Source organism: Rattus norvegicus, chromosome 14 (assembly GCF_021556685.1).
Source record: "Rattus norvegicus strain SHRSP/BbbUtx chromosome 14, alternate assembly SHRSP_T2T, whole genome shotgun sequence".
NCBI lineage: Eukaryota > Metazoa > Chordata > Mammalia > Rodentia > Muridae > Rattus > Rattus norvegicus.
Window position 1 is genome coordinate 28,813,125 of NC_141547.1, and position 16,359 is coordinate 28,829,483.

A 16,359-nucleotide genomic window follows, 5' to 3' on the forward strand; every position below is an offset into this window, starting at 1 on the left:
AATACCCCAAAAATTCAACTACATAACTACTACAGCTGATAAACACCTTCAGCAAGGTGGCAGGATATAAAATGAACTCAAACAAATCAGTAGCCTTCCTTTACACAAATGATAAACAGGCTAAGTAATAAATTAGGGAACCAGCACGAATAGTATAAAATATCTTGGTGTGACTCTTACCAAGCAAGTGAAAGATATGTACAGCAAGAACTTCAAATCCCTGAAAAAAGAAATTAAAAAACTTAGAAGATGAAAGATCTCTCATGCTCAAGAATTGTTAAGAATAATATAGTGAAAATGGCCATTTACCAAAAGCAATCTACAAATTCAATGCAATCAACATCAAATTCCAACACAAATCTTCACAGACATGGAAAGAGCAATTCTCACCTTTATATGGAAAAACAAAAAATCCTGGATACCAAAAGCAATTCTCAATAATAAAAGCACTTCCTGGCAAAACATGATCCCTGACCTCAAGCTATACTACTGAGTAACAGTGGTATAACTTGTACGGTGTTTGTACAGTGACAGATTGGTTGATCAATAGAATAGAATAGAAGACCCAGAAATAAACTCATACATCTATAGACATTTAATCTTTGACAAAGAGCCCAGAAAGTACAGTGGAGAAAAGAAAACATCTTCACTAAATGGTGCTGGTCCATTGAGTACACATGGAGGGACCCATGACTCCAGCCACATGTGTAGCAGAGGATGGCATTGTCCAGTATCAATAGAAAAGTCCTTGGTCCTGTGAAGGCTTGTTTCCACAATGTAGGATAATTCCAGGGCATTGTGGTTGGAGTGGGTGGGTGGGAGTGAGAGTATCCTCATAAAAGCAGGGGGAGGGGGGAAGGAGTATAGTAGACGGAGGAAAAGGGATATCATTTGCAATGTAGATACATAAAATATCCAAGTAAAATAAAATTAAAACAATAAATGATGCTAGTCTCACTGGTGGTCTGTATGTAGCAGAATGAAAATAGATCCATATTTCTCACTTTGCACAAAGCTCAAGTCCAAGTGGATCAAGGACCTCAGTATAAAATCAAATACACTAAATCTCTAGAAGAGAAAATAAAAAAAAAGAACATCAAACTCAGTGGCATAGGGAAAATTTTCCCGAACAGAACACCAATGGCTCAGGCTCAAAGATCAACATTTGAAAAATAGGACTTCATGAAACCGACAACTGGCAACCTACAGATAGGGAAAAATCTTCCCTAACCCTTCATCTGACAGAGGGATAATATCCAAATTATTTAAAGAACTCACGAAATTAGCCTCCAAACACCCAAATACCCCAATTTAAAACTGAGGTACAGAGCTAAACAAAGAATTCACAACAGAGGAATCTTAAATGGCCATTAAGCACTTAAAGAAATGTTCAAATTCCTTAGTTGTCCTAGAAATGAAAATAAAAACCACCCTGAGATTCCACCTCACAACAATTAGAATGGCTGAGATTAAAAACTCAAGCTACAGGTTACTCTGGAGAAGATGTGGAGAAAGAGGAACACTCCTCCATTGCTAGTGAGATTGCAAACTGGCACAATCACTCTAGAAATCAATTTGGAGAATCCTCACAAAATTGGAAATCGATCTACCTGAAGACTCAGTCATACCCCTCTTGAGCATATACCCAAAAGATGTCCCACCATGTGACAGGGGGATGTGCTTCACTGTATTCATAGCAGTCTTATTTGTGATAGCCAGAAGCTGGAAACAACCCAGATGTCCCACAATGTAAGAATGGATACAGAAAATGTGATTCATTTGCCCAATGCAATACTATTCAGCTATCAAGAACGAGAGCATCATGAGTTTTGCAGGAAAATGGATGGAACTAGAAAATATTATCATGAGTGAGGTAACTCAAACCCAAAATGCCATGCATGGTATGTACTCAGTGACAAATGGATGGTAGCCAAAAAGTACAGACTACCTTGAATAAAACCTATAGAACTTAAGAAGTGTAACAAGCAGAAATACCCAAGTTAGGATGCTTCAATCCCACTTAGAATGGGAGAGGAAATAATTATGAGAGGCAGAGGGAGGGAGGGACCTAGGTGGGAGAGGGAAGTGGTAGGGGAAAAGGGGAACAGGACCTGATATGGGGAGATGGAGCAGAAGAAAAGCTAGAGGGCCAAGAGAATGAATTGAAATAAGCAGCCTAGGGGAGTTGGAGAAGGTGGTGTTTCTAGTAAGTACCGGAGACACTGGAGGTGAGACACTATCAGATGTCATTTGGGGTGACCTTAGCCAAAATGTCTAACATTGGGGAAAGGGAATTCAAAGAGTTCACCTCTAGAAGATAAATGGTCTCAAGCAGAGGGATTGTGCTATTAATCCACAGTCAAAATTCCTACCCTTAATTGTTTCTGTCTAAAAGAACTGCAGCAACAAAAATGGAGGAAACTGAAGGAAAGAAAGTCCATTGGCCAGCCCAACCTGGGATCCATCTCATGGGGAGTTGGGGACAAAACTTGATACTACTATCCTGTGATTTTCTTACAGACAGGAGCCTAGTATGGCTGTCCTCTGAGAGGCCCTACCAGCAGCTGACTGAAACAGAGAAGATACGTACACCCAACCATTGGACTGAAGTTGGAGACCTCTATGTTTGAATTAGGGGAAGGATTGAAGCTTTACAGGAGAACTACCTTATAAGGAGACCAGCAGTCTCAACTAACCCAGACCCCAGGGAGCACCCAGAGACTGAACCACCAACCAGGAGCATATGCATTCTGATCTGAGGGCCCTGGCACATATGCAGCAGAAGTCTTCCTCTGCCTCAATGTGAGATGTGCTTCATTCTTGAGAGACTTGAGACCCCAGGGAAGATAGCAACCTGGTTGGGTGGGGAAAACATCGTCTCAGAGGTGAAGGAGTAATGGAATAAGGAACTGTGGGAGGGGAAACTGAGTAGGGGTGTCCATGACTAGATAATAAATAAATTACATAATTATAAAAGTAGACACCAATTAAAAATTTCACAGGATAGATACTGGTAGAGTTAATCATAGAAGGTAACTGTATTGTTTCTATTTAAAGAACAGTAAAGGGGGAAGAAAAGCTTGAAGTTATCTATACCCTGTAGTCAGTAGGAAAATAGAAGAATTTCATTTCAGCTAACAATTTATTATCAATATTGATTTAGAAAGATTGTCTCTATTTGACATCTATTCAATCTTGTTTATTTTCATGCTAATGTAGTTACACATTGCAATTGTAATAGTATTAAAATTAAAAGGGGCATCAATATTTATTTTAAAACGACCGTAATAATTCTTCCCTCTAAAAACCAGAGACACTCTTCACATTGCCAAGACAGTTAAGTTGCCTAAGAGTGAACAATGCTCGCTTAGTAAGCAAGAAACAAGTACGTGTGCACTGGTTTCTCTGCTTTTGACTATTGATGTGATGTGATTAGCTGCTTAAGTTTCTGCCATGATTTCCTCAAAATGATTAGCTGTAACTTGGAAATCTGAACCCAACCAACCCTTTCTTCCTTATCTTGCTGTTGGTCAGAGCATTTTAGCACTCACACCAGAAAACAGCAAGTATCAGGGCTACTGGGTTGTTCACCATTCACCTTTCATAGTAACATATAATACCCTATACTGTCATATAGGACATCAGGAGAAGTTCAGCCATATTCAGAGGCTCATGACAAGATTCCACTGAGAGCTGTTTATATATATCTTTCTTACCTGATCTAGATAGTTTCTGAATATTCTATTGCAAATTGTTGTTATGCCTGCTTAAATGTATATCTTTAGGAATGAGTTAGCATTGCACTTGATAGGTACAAAGGATGGACTCATTAATGGTTTATTATTCTCAAGGACTCATTCACAGTGAAGTAGATATAGTTCTTGATAACAAATATTATTTGAGATATTCTTTAGGTTTCATACTGTCACTATTTTTAAAAGAATAAATTGTGTTGTGGTTTATGACCAAATACAATGGAAACTTTGCACAGCTCTTTTTTTCTTTTCTTTTATTCTCACACAATCTATCTTCTTCCTGAATTTATTATATTCTTTTTGCAATGCACTTATTATAGTCATTTGTCTTGTTTCTTACTTGAAACTATCACTTCTCAAAATAACTTAGTAAATGGGGTGGAAGAATGGGAAAGCATCACAAGGGGAGAGTGCTTCCCAGTGGAGATAAGAAGTAATTCTTTGGGACTGTAGAAGCCAGGGCAGATCAGGTAGCATAGAGCAGACACATGGAGGGACCGATGATTCCAGCCACATATGAGAGCAGAGGATGACATTGTCAGCATCAATTGGAGGAAAATAGCCTTGGTCCTTTGAAGGCTCATTTCTCCAATGTAGAGTAATGCCAGGTCGTTGAAGTTGGAGTCGGTGGGGAGGGGGAATGGGAGTATTCTCATAGACACAGGGGGAAGAGGGACAGGGTATGGGAGAGGGGAGAAAGGGGATAACATTTGAAATGTAAATACATAAAATATCCAAGAAAAATAAAATTTAAAAATAAGGCTATTAAATAAAAAAGAGTTTACAGACTCTCATATTTCTTTGGAATATTTTTATATTATACTTTGTGAGAGTTCTATAGGTCATAGTCTATCATATCTGAATAACTCCCCTGACCTGGGTGCAAAATGGTGGACTCCCTTTCCCAGCAGGTCTTCTGATTTTGGGAGCCCAACCACCATGTATTCTATCTGAGAAATTTCCCATATTCCTTAGCAAAATTAGAGGTTCAATGTCTTCTCTCCAGGAGAGAAGCTGCTCATCAAGAGCCTGATATTGCTGTAAAGCCTCTGCATACAAAGGAGGGATTCCTCATCCAGTTAAGCTCAAACCAGTGGCTTACACACATCCTTCCTCACTCTTCATTTTCCTATAAGCCATTTTTTTAACCCAAATAAAGTGTATGCTTACCTGTTTCACTGAATATCCTCTGAGAAAACTGTTTCATTGCATATTGTCTAAGAGAGGTATAACACTAAAATCTTATGAGAGGATCTTCTTCTCCCTGAACCACACCCCACCCACAAACGTGGCACTCTCTGTGTAACCGAGATCCTGCTGACTCACGCAGTCCTGAATACCCACCATCATCCCTTGCCCTGTACAGTGGTATCTAGACACCGTGAAGGAGAAAGTGGAATACAGGACCCTGCTGTTTCTTGCTATATTAAGCAATTTGCTCCTGTCGGTTAAGCATATCAAAATTTCATTTTTATTATAGCCCATTATTATATTGGACTGAAATGTATAAGGTGAGGACTCTAGTCACAGGCAGAATGAATTAACATATACTTCTTAGGCTGTTTTCCTTGCACTTTCTTGCTATGTTTAATCAGTGGTTCTTAGTAAAACCCACACTGCAGTGAGCTACTGTTAGTTTCTTTTTGTTGTTTTGTTTTGTTTTATTCTGAAATAAGAATATTTAAGACATGGCTGGGCCTTTTCGGGGGTGATTTGGTCATTTGGGGACACTGATGATTCTTTGGAGACTGAATACATTTTCCTGGGCTGGATAAAGTCTAAGGATACTTTCATAAAACACTTTGCTACCTCAAGTCTGCTTTTCCCTCATAATTCTTTTACTACGTGGTGATGCAATAAAGTGCCTTCTACCCTGTGTGATGGACTTCCCCATCACTTTGAAGCCAAGGTGATATCAGTTTTATTACCTTGGATTTTAGCCTCTCAAGGTGTGCACAAGCCAAACTAAACTGGTACATTCCATATAACATTAGTTCCTCATTTTTAGGTCTGAAAATAATGGGAAAGGCCATTAAGACAGCATTTAATGAGAAATGGCTTTTGATTATTTCTGATAACATATCTCCTGTGCATAAATAACCTCACGCTAAGTGCCAGTGAATTATAGATAGTACTTAATAAGAATATACTGCTTAATAACAAGAACGCAATTAGAACTAAATTGAGTGAATTTATCTGTTATTAACTATGATTCATCTCTCTGATATAATTTTTCCTTTTAATATTTTATGATATTTTCCTAGGAAAAATCCACAGAGAAAATTGAATGTAAACACTGCAGTGGTCATTTTATGAATATTCCAATTTTTTTTCATGCTACTCTTCATGCCTATACATTTGGATGACTTTTAGATTTTCTGGAAAGAAAGGTTTTGTAAATTCTTCTGTTTAGAACTGAAGCCTCTTTTCAGCTTTTTACTTAATTCCACAGCAAGAAAATTGAGGTGAATGCTTTAACCAATGGGATGCTGTGCATTTTGGGGCCTTTTCTCTCCCCAGTTAACAAGAATTTTACATCTCACTTATGCTCATCAGAAAATCTCTTTCCATTTATAGCAGAATGCTAATGCCACAATATTACACAGAAAAATCTGTATGCTTATGCACTGTTTCTTACCAGACATGATGTTCCCATGAGTAGAGGAGTCAGAATGAATAAGAATATATAAAGACATAATTCTCTAAATTTAAAACCACATCTGAGGCATTGGTTTTTATTTAATTTTTTATACAATTTTAAAATCGTATTTTATTAGCCCTTTGAGAATTTCATACTATAAGTTTTACTCCTATCCATTGCTTCTCTTTCAGAAAACCACTGAACACTAAGGAGTGATGGAGGGAGAATGTCCAGGATTCCAAGATGTTCAAACAAACTTTAAAATTGATCCAGGCTCAGTATATCTTCTTTAAATATCTGATTCTTAGCATATATTTAAAAGATGATTTTCTTGTTTTTAATGTTATTTTTCCACTGATCTGATCTTTTTATTTTCTTGATTTTGAGGGAGATACTCTTCCAGATAGAGATGTCAACACTCTCTATGCAGAAGCAGGATAACCTCAAAATTCTAGCAATCCTCTCTCCCTCGCCCTTCAATCTACCACCCTACGCTTAATATTGAACAGCTCTTTTCTATACCAGAGCTCTTATATCTGACAGGCATGTTTCTTATATCTCATTTATTAACGTTTTCCTTCACAAAGATGGTGTGATTAATATTTTCTGCAATTTTTTCTAGATACTTCATTTAAGCAAATGTTCCTAGTTACTGTTAAAACTGATAATACTTGTGCTTTGCTGACTTCTATTTTAGGAAATATTATGTTTATGTTATTGATATTACATCAGGGGAACTCAATATTTTAGTGCATCTGATAGACTTTTAATATTCATTAGTCATCCAGAAGATAAGTATGGAACCAAGTTTCATAGTCCCAAGCAAGTTCCTATTTTCCAATAATAACGTCTTGCAGGATTTTTTATCATAGAAAATGATGATAAACCAGTGATTTTGACATCATATACAATATATATTTATTATAATCTATGTTACAGCACAAAAAACTTGACTTGGGGAGACCAAATTGAAATTCTGAAATAAAGCCAAATATGAATGATGATATTTATATTCTGAACCATACAGGACACTCACTGGCACAAATCAGAGAATTATTCTTCTGTGAAAGCTGTATAGAAAATGTTTATGAAATAAAAAATATGAATATTGTTAATACAAATTCACAATTGGACAGCCTAGTTTACTTTGGTAGCCCACTGAATTAACATTAGAGAAAGAAGGAAGTGGCAAATTAGGATAGGAAAACAAATAATATTAAGCTAATTAAAGAAAAGGATAATTGAATGCTTTACAGGAACAAATTGCAGTATTAGAATATCTATGAGCCTCTTATCAAGAGATCTCTAATATCTTAGTAAAACAATAATTGATGAAGAAAGAATTATTATTATTATTATTATTATTGTTATTATTATTATTCAGCTTGGTACTGCTAGAAAAAAATTGACTGTGGAGAAAAATCAGTAACATGGTTCTGTGTCATGACAATTTTCCATTGACTTTAAATATAGTCTTTCTGGGCGAGAGAAATGACTCAGCACTTAAACGAATTGGCTGTTCTTCCCAGAGGACCCAGGCTCAATACCCAGCACCATTATGACCTCCTGTAACTCTTTTTTTTTTCTTTTTTTTTGGAGCTGGGGACCGAACCCAGGGCCTTGTGCTTCCTAGGCAAGCGCTCTACCACTGAGCTAAATCCCCAACCCCTCTTGTAACTCTTAATGCAAGATGATGTCTGGTTCTCTTCTGAATCCCATGATCACTGACAAATAAGTAGTACACAGACAAAGCAGGCAGGAAGCTGTGCCAGGCTATAATGCTTCAAAATGTTCTCCTGGTATCATATGTCATCCATCTAAGCCCTACGCCCTGTAGATTCATAATCTTCTAACATATTACTACTACCTGGAGACTATATGATCAAATACATAAATCTATATGGGACATTTTTCATTCAAACCAGCACAGTGTATTATTCATTCACTGTGATTAACAAAATATCCACTTCCACCAGTCACAATAATTTCACAAAACAGAAGAATTCATAAAAAGTGTTTACCATACAATCTATTGGACAAAAGCACACATATATTTAAATATATTAGCAAAGATTAAGTTAGCATAAAATTAATTTATTTTGAGCTTTATTATACTTGCTTGCAGATTAACACCCAATATTCCAATACCTGATTAATATTGGACTTTTAATAATGTACCTAAGTCACCAAGTCGAAATTCTCCCAATTGAAAATATTATCAACTGTTACACTTGTATTTATTACACTCCAAAATTAATATATAAACAGTTTAATGTCTAAAGAACGATAACTACTGAATTAATAACAAAACTATGTAAAATTGGTAAGTATGATGAAACTAAAAAATCATCTTGAATGTAACTCACAATATAGGCATATACCTTTTAAAAACTAACATTAAGTGTAAGTTTTCATTCTTTATTTGGAACAAAATGTAGTTAGTTGACTGTCTCTGGCTATGTGAGTATATTTTCCTTCCCCTGCTCAAACACTAGACTGTGGTTGCCACTGGGAATAGAAGTCCTCGCAGGATAGAAATTTAGCTTGTAGGAGGGAGTAGAAAGTTAGGATGTTCTAATGAGCAATGTGTATGGAAGAAAGGAGGAATTGGAAATCTTTCTAATGAGCAAAATGAACAGAAAAGATGAAATTTCTCTTCATCCTTTAACAGAAGCTTAATGATTCGATCAACTTTTACTCAGGAATTACACCAACTTTGGCGTGTGATTAAAAACAAGCTTCTTTTATGCTTCCATTCCCGTTCCCCACCTGAAACCTTGGAGCAGAATTCAGAAACCTTAATTCTCCGGGGAAATTAAAATGGTCTTGTACAGAGAAGGAAGCAGGACAGAGAATATAAAGTTCAAGGCAAATCCAGGAGTTTATTACATAGAGCAGGTCGGCCAGCACATAGACATCCATGGGAAAGACTCTGGGTCCATCCTGCTGTGGCTGGAGGATTCAGCATGAAAGCATTTCAACCCAACTCACTGAACCTCAGGATTTATTTATTATTACCCTCCATGAAAGTGACATTTCCTCCTCTATGTCAGAGAATTGGCTGCCAGATCGTATGTTATACAATGGAAACACAAGTTCAATGTGAGATGTTCTGCAAATAAAAATTTAATTGTAACAGGACAGTCTTAATATAGATAGTAATGAATTAACTTATGTAGGTTTGTTCTTTTGTTTTGCATTAATTTTTATTATTTTAAAATATTATGAAAATAGGACCTAAAACTAGACATTTACTTAATTAAAAACTGAATTCATTGTAATTGTATAACCAGTGTTTTAAACTGATAATCTCTCTGCCGCATTATTAGCTGTGTCATATTTGGGATGTTATTACAAATCCCTACCCATTTCCTTTCTAATGTACCTAATCTGGCTTTATTATGGTGGTCGATGTGTAGATCAATGAACCTCAAAAATGACCTAAATGTGGTATATGCTCTGTAACATTTTATGGGCTACTGTAGTGAAAAGAATTGTGGTTAGTACAATATGGCCTAAGTTAGCAAACAGAGGCTGGAAGGTGAAGGCTTGAAGGTCCGGGCTTGCAAGAGGATTAGATTCTATGGAAGGAATAAGCTCCCATGCTTAGGCCTAAGGATGGTTAGAAATACTGTGCGCTCAGGCCAGCCTCTATATTTGCAAAGCTTGAGTACAGCTGTCATTCCCATTATAAAGGGAAATAAAAGAGGCACTTGCACCCAAGAAACCAATTTCACTTACTATATTTCTTTCAGGTTTTGATTGGTTTTGAGAATTCTCATGGAATTTCAATCTAAATACTTTTTACAATTGTTTCACGATTAGACTTACTGTAAGTATGTGTTCATGAGTCTTAGTATTTAATTTGTAACTATTCTTAGTGGTTACAGCATTAGGTTAAGTTCTTGTAATCAAGTTATTTAATTTCTGAAGCATTACGTGGAGTTTAATTTATTTATGTGATGTTCCTGTAAAATTGAAAGAAAAGCAATAAGTGTTAATTATTTTAACTTATTATCGACTAATGTTTTTAAGATGATAAACATATTTTATTTCTTTATATTACTATTACAAGGTTATATGTGATTAGCATACTAAATAATGAGAACATGGAATAGAAGCTTGAGTCACAATATAATAACAGTTTTAATTTTTAAAATATTAACATATATTTCCTATCCAAATTGATAGATTTTTACAATGCTTTTATTCATTATGTTTTCATCATTCTTGAACTAGTCTCCTTTACTCCATAAATGGTTTCCATTTTATTTTTGTATATCAAATTTGTGGGTAGCATGTAATTACATGCAACTAAATCTACCTAATGTCATATTATACTTTATGAGATTACTATCTGTTAAATATCAGCAAGTTGTATATACATTTCCTTTTAATACAACACATTTTAATTGGTTTTTAATTTTAATAATAAAATACTACAAAATATAAGTGTGCCATTTTATTGATTATATATTCAAACACTCTTAAGTACGATTTTGAAACTAAGGACACCTTAGAGGCAGAAGCCAAAGCACAGAATTTAAGATGACCTGTTACTCTTACAGAGAATCTGGGTTTAGTTACACGTACTTACCTCGTAGTTCATGACTGGCTGTAACTAACTCCCTTTTTCTTCTGACTTCTGCAGGCAACAGGCATATATATATATATATATATATATGTATGCAGTCATTTATACATATAAAACAAAATGTTTAGATTCATCAAATAAAATCAATAATTCCTATTGAAGCAGATCAATTTATTCTTATAATTCTTTGACTCTGTAGAATGATTGAATATGCAATAGAGAAAGGGATATCTTGTTATTGGATATTTTATTTATTTACATTTCAAATGTTATCCCCTTATGGAAAACCCCTTTACCTTCTTCTTTGAGGGTACCCCCACCCACTCAAAGTTCCCACCTCCCTGCCCTGACATTCCCTTACACAGGGGCATTGAGCTTTCCCAAGACCAAAGGCCTCTCATCCACTGATGTCTGACAAGGCCATTCTCTGCTACATATTTTTACTAGTTTATGTATAGATCTCCTGTTGTCATCAATTACATTGGTGTAATACAGTCTACATAATGGAGAACCAAAACTGATACAAGATTATTAAAATATACAAAATGGACGATGTGGTTGTTCGTTTTGTTTTAATTCCCTGAGTATTACTAAAATGTAGTATATTATGTACCTTTCATTACAGGAAGAAAGAATATTATTGTTACTCTACATGTTCCCTTTGTTATGACTAGTCATCCCAACCCTTCCAATAAATGCCTCCCTTGCTAATGAATGAGGGCTAACTTTGGCTTCCCTAGTTTTGCCTATTCTCAATAACTAAATATGTAAATTTACATGTAAGTAGTCTTTACAGAATGGTTTCTTAAATATGGGCTAATTTTTTAAAAATTCCAAAATGTTTGTATTTTTATGTTGATGTTATTTGGTATATCATATATGATTTTGCTTCCTTTTTCTTTAGTATCTTATTATTTTTCAATAATTTCCACCTTTTAATTTTGTGTTTTTATTGAGTATTGATTTTATTCATGGAATGTATTCTGATTATACTTTCTCTCTCCCAGTTCTTCACAGTTTCTTCCCACTTCCAAAAGTAGGACCCATTTACTTTCTATCACAGTCAGGCAAATTAATAATAATAATAATAATAATAATAATAATAATAATAATAATAATAACAATAATAAATAGTCCAATACCAGAAAAAGCAAAAAAGAGCATAGATAGACAGAAAAACACAGGTACACACACACACACACACACACACACACACCAGAATATTATAGTTGTAAAAAGAAAAAAACACAAGCCATAATATATATGTAAAACACATGTAAGTCATTGTGAGGCAAAGCTTCTAAAATGATATCCTTAAGTTCATTTTTTTATAGGTCAATAACTGCTGGGCATGGGGTCTACCCTTAAAAAGGCTTTGTTGGCCCAGTGAGACTCCCTTGGAGAAAATAAATTTTCATTTGCAAGTGCTTAACCATTGGAGATAGCTTCTGGAGAGTGCATTTAATTCCCCTCTTAGCTCTATCTCTATCCAGGACTCTGTCTGTCACAGACCCATACAGGTCCTGGACATGCAGCCATAGTCTTTGTGGATCAGTTCTTCTGTGTTTACTAAGATGCTGTCCTCAATCCTTTCTGGCTCTTCAAGTCTTTCTACCTCCTGTTGAAGAAGGTTTCCGGATCCCTAATGGGAAAGACTGGATGGAAATATCTCATTTAGCACTAAGTGTTTCAAAGTCCTTCACTTTCTGCACAACGTTTGGTTGTGGATCTCTGTCTTTGTCCACAACTATATTCATTTACCTGTTGCATCCAGGTATGCAGAATAAAAAATAAGGCAAGTTGAATGATGTTGAGGACAGAATCTGTTAACTTGATGGAGTTTAGAATACGTAAGAAACACATTTGTAAGGATGACTCTGAAACCATTTCCAGAGAGGCTTAACCATGAAGGAAAACAAAACAAAACAAAACAAAACAAAAATCACACAGTGTAAATACAGCTAACACCATCCTATGTGTCCTGGTCTGTAAACCAATAAAACAGTACCTTCTTGGTTTGTGACTATGAACACAATGTAACACACCACCTCATGCTCATGTGCTCAGGCAATTCTCACACCATAGACTCTATTCTCTCTATCCATGAGCCTAAGAAATCTTTGCTTTCATAAAATGTGAAAAGAAAAGTAAATATTACATACCCCCCAAAAAGTCATATATGAAAACATCTTTTTTTTTCTGCTGGATTCAATTTAATTCTGCCTTAGTAGGATGAAATATCAGCTTACTCCTGATAGGAATAATAATCACTAAAGTCATACTAATTCCTAAAACAAGCATGTTTTGCTTTACATGGAATGAACAGAGGGGAAAAAGTATAATGAATAATACAATAACGCAAGGAGTTTTACAGGAAGAGATCAAAGGTCAGTGTAGCTTACTTATAAATTAGAAAAGGGAAAGTGGAAGGAATGAAGTTCATAGAACTTAATGGCCCAGAATATCAGAATACAATGCAAATGCCATTTAATCTAAAACATTTATACATATGAGTATAATCCAGCTTCAGCAAAAAGAAAAATGAAGTATTTAAACAAGAGTATTGAAGTTAGAAGTGATCGCATGTGATAAATTAGAATATTACGTCTAAGCTGTAATATATAAGCTGCAAATGGTAAAAAAAAGTGAAATGTTATTATGAAGACATGATTATGACTTAATAAAAGCTTAATGATCAATCTCTGAGTTACCACCAGACTAATTATCATCCATGGTTATTTATGAAATAAATAAAACTGGTCACATAAGCAATTAAGTAATATATTCATTGGTCTCTATCAAATCTTCGAAGAAATAGCAGTAAACTGCTATTCACAGTTCGGTATGTATTACAACCTTAATGATGTAATTGATTTACTACAACAATTTAGAAGTTTTTATGAGTATAATTGCTCTCAAAGAAAATAAAGTAATCTAAATTGTTGAATTAATTTCTGTGTCACTAAGTAACACTTACTAGTTTGAATAAATATCATTGATAATTATTTAATATTTGAATCATAGGATATTGGAGAATCACTGATGCTCCTGGTTTCTAAAGAATGTGTGTGAATTACATATAGCTGTCACAAATATTTGGTAAAAAAGTTTACTCTTCTATTTTAATAAAAAGTCTCTGATTAAAATAAGACACCTATACTAAAACAAGGCAACTTTTATTCAAAAGTGAAATTGTAGTGTGAAGCTTATTTGAATTCCTACATATCCATGGGTGTGTCTAATTTCCAAGACATGTGAAGTATACAACTTGTGTATGTTTGCTTAAAATACCTAAATATTCACTTCTTTGAGAGTGCCTATGACAGCTTCAGAAATGTACTAGTCAAATGCTCGCACAAACAACTGATACATGTATACATATTCTTCTTTTGATTTCCAGTACATTTCTATCTTAGAAGTTCCTTGAGTAGACACTGTCCAGCCCAAAGGAAATTGAAGGTGCTTACAAGTAAATGTTCCTTCAGATATAAAACATACCTGATACTATAGTCTCCATATGGCATGTCCATATGAGCTCATGGGCTGAAGTTCTCATATCTAAAACCTGGTGCTATTCTGTGTGGTGATAGAAATCTTTGGAACTAATATTAGTAGTTTAAACAAATATCAATGATAATTATCTGATATTTGCTTTAAAGTGATATGGTGACTACTCTCCTACTCTTTTCCAAGGAATATGTGTAAATTCTATCTTGTACTAACAAATATTTTTTAAAATCAGTTTACTGTTGTATTAATGATAAACAATATAATGATTAGCTTGCCTAACTGTGCCCTTGAATAGTTCATTTTTTTCCCAATTCCTTGCTCCTATCAGCGTCTGTTTTCCCAGACACCATTATTTGAAGAGTTTTGTTCAATAAAAATTTTATAGTGCAATGTGGTGCAATGACCCAAAAAATATAAAGCCAGATGCCCATTGATTAAAAGTTCTGAAACCATGAACCAAATGAATTTTGTTCTGTATTAGTCTTGAAAGTAGAAAAATCACAAAGGGATAAGTAAAATTGTCTCTTAATTCCTGGGGAAACCTGCTACACCGTTCTTAAAGTTTCATTTCAAACAGAGAATTCCGATTCAGGCTTCCTTGCTTTTCCTTTTAGGTTTCAGTGGTACTACGATGAACTCGTCCATATTTTATCTCCATCACACCTGTCTTTAGTGTGCATTTCTTGCAACAACTCTTATGTATCTTGTTGAATGTTGACATGTTTCTCAAAGAGAAGCTGAAAACAAAAATATTATGGATACTAGTTTGAGACCCCATTAAATCTCACAGCCATTTAGCTACCCTCAACTGATACTAGTATACTTCCAGAAGATGAAATTTTCAAAAAAGCTGTAGAAATGTGTCAGTGGTGGAAATGTCCCCTGAACGTACGACAACTACAGATTTGTAAGACGGGAGAAGAATGTTGCCTACTAGAAAAATATTGTGAGCAGATTGCAGTAGGTAGGTCCAACGCCCAGCAAAGAATTAATGAGAATTGGGAGTTGCCAGTAAGTAGCAGGTTGGGATATGCAGTTGCCTTGGTTTCTTGCAGGAAAAAAAAATGCCACTGAAATATACAAATCAGCACAGGAGTTTCAAAACGAACATCAGATAAGAGTTAAAGAAATTGCGTGAATATTTAAAAAGGGGGGGGGACAGAGTGAATGTGGAATGGGGGCTTTCTGGAGGGATGAATGTAAAGTGGGATATCATTTGAGATGTAAACGAATGGAATGATACATTAACATAATAATAAAATAGGTACGGTTTAGATATTAAAGCCAAGGACATACAAAAGGACTTCATGTTGCCTGTTCCCTGGACAGTTCTCCACCGGACCCTACCTGCTCTTCAAGGTTGGGGTGAGTTGGCAGAGTCAATGACACATACTCCAGAGGAGGTGAGAAATGCTGCAGCAAGCTCATCTGAGCACAGCCACAAGCTCTTCTAACACCCTCCACCAATGCTTCCATTGGTCCCAAGAAAGTATCTATTCTAAACAGCAGTTCCTGACTGGCTGGCATTATTTGCACTAGCAATCATGGTCTCCCAGGCAGTCCTCAATTTGGCCCTCCTCCTGGGAGGCTGACATAATAGGCAGGCCTCAGTTAGGTCCTCCTGCAGGAGATGCTTTTGCAACTGCACAGCCCCAGTGTTTACATAAAGGCAGCCCTGCTGTTTCTGCTACAGCTTCGGATCATGTACATGACTCCCATGTAAGTCATGCTCTGTAGATCTTCTTATGGTCTCAGAATTTACACAATTGCCATCATTTCTTACATCCAATGCTTCTGTTATTCAGGAAGACAAAAGTAAGCTTCTACTGCATTATACAATAGAAGTTTCAATCACAAAT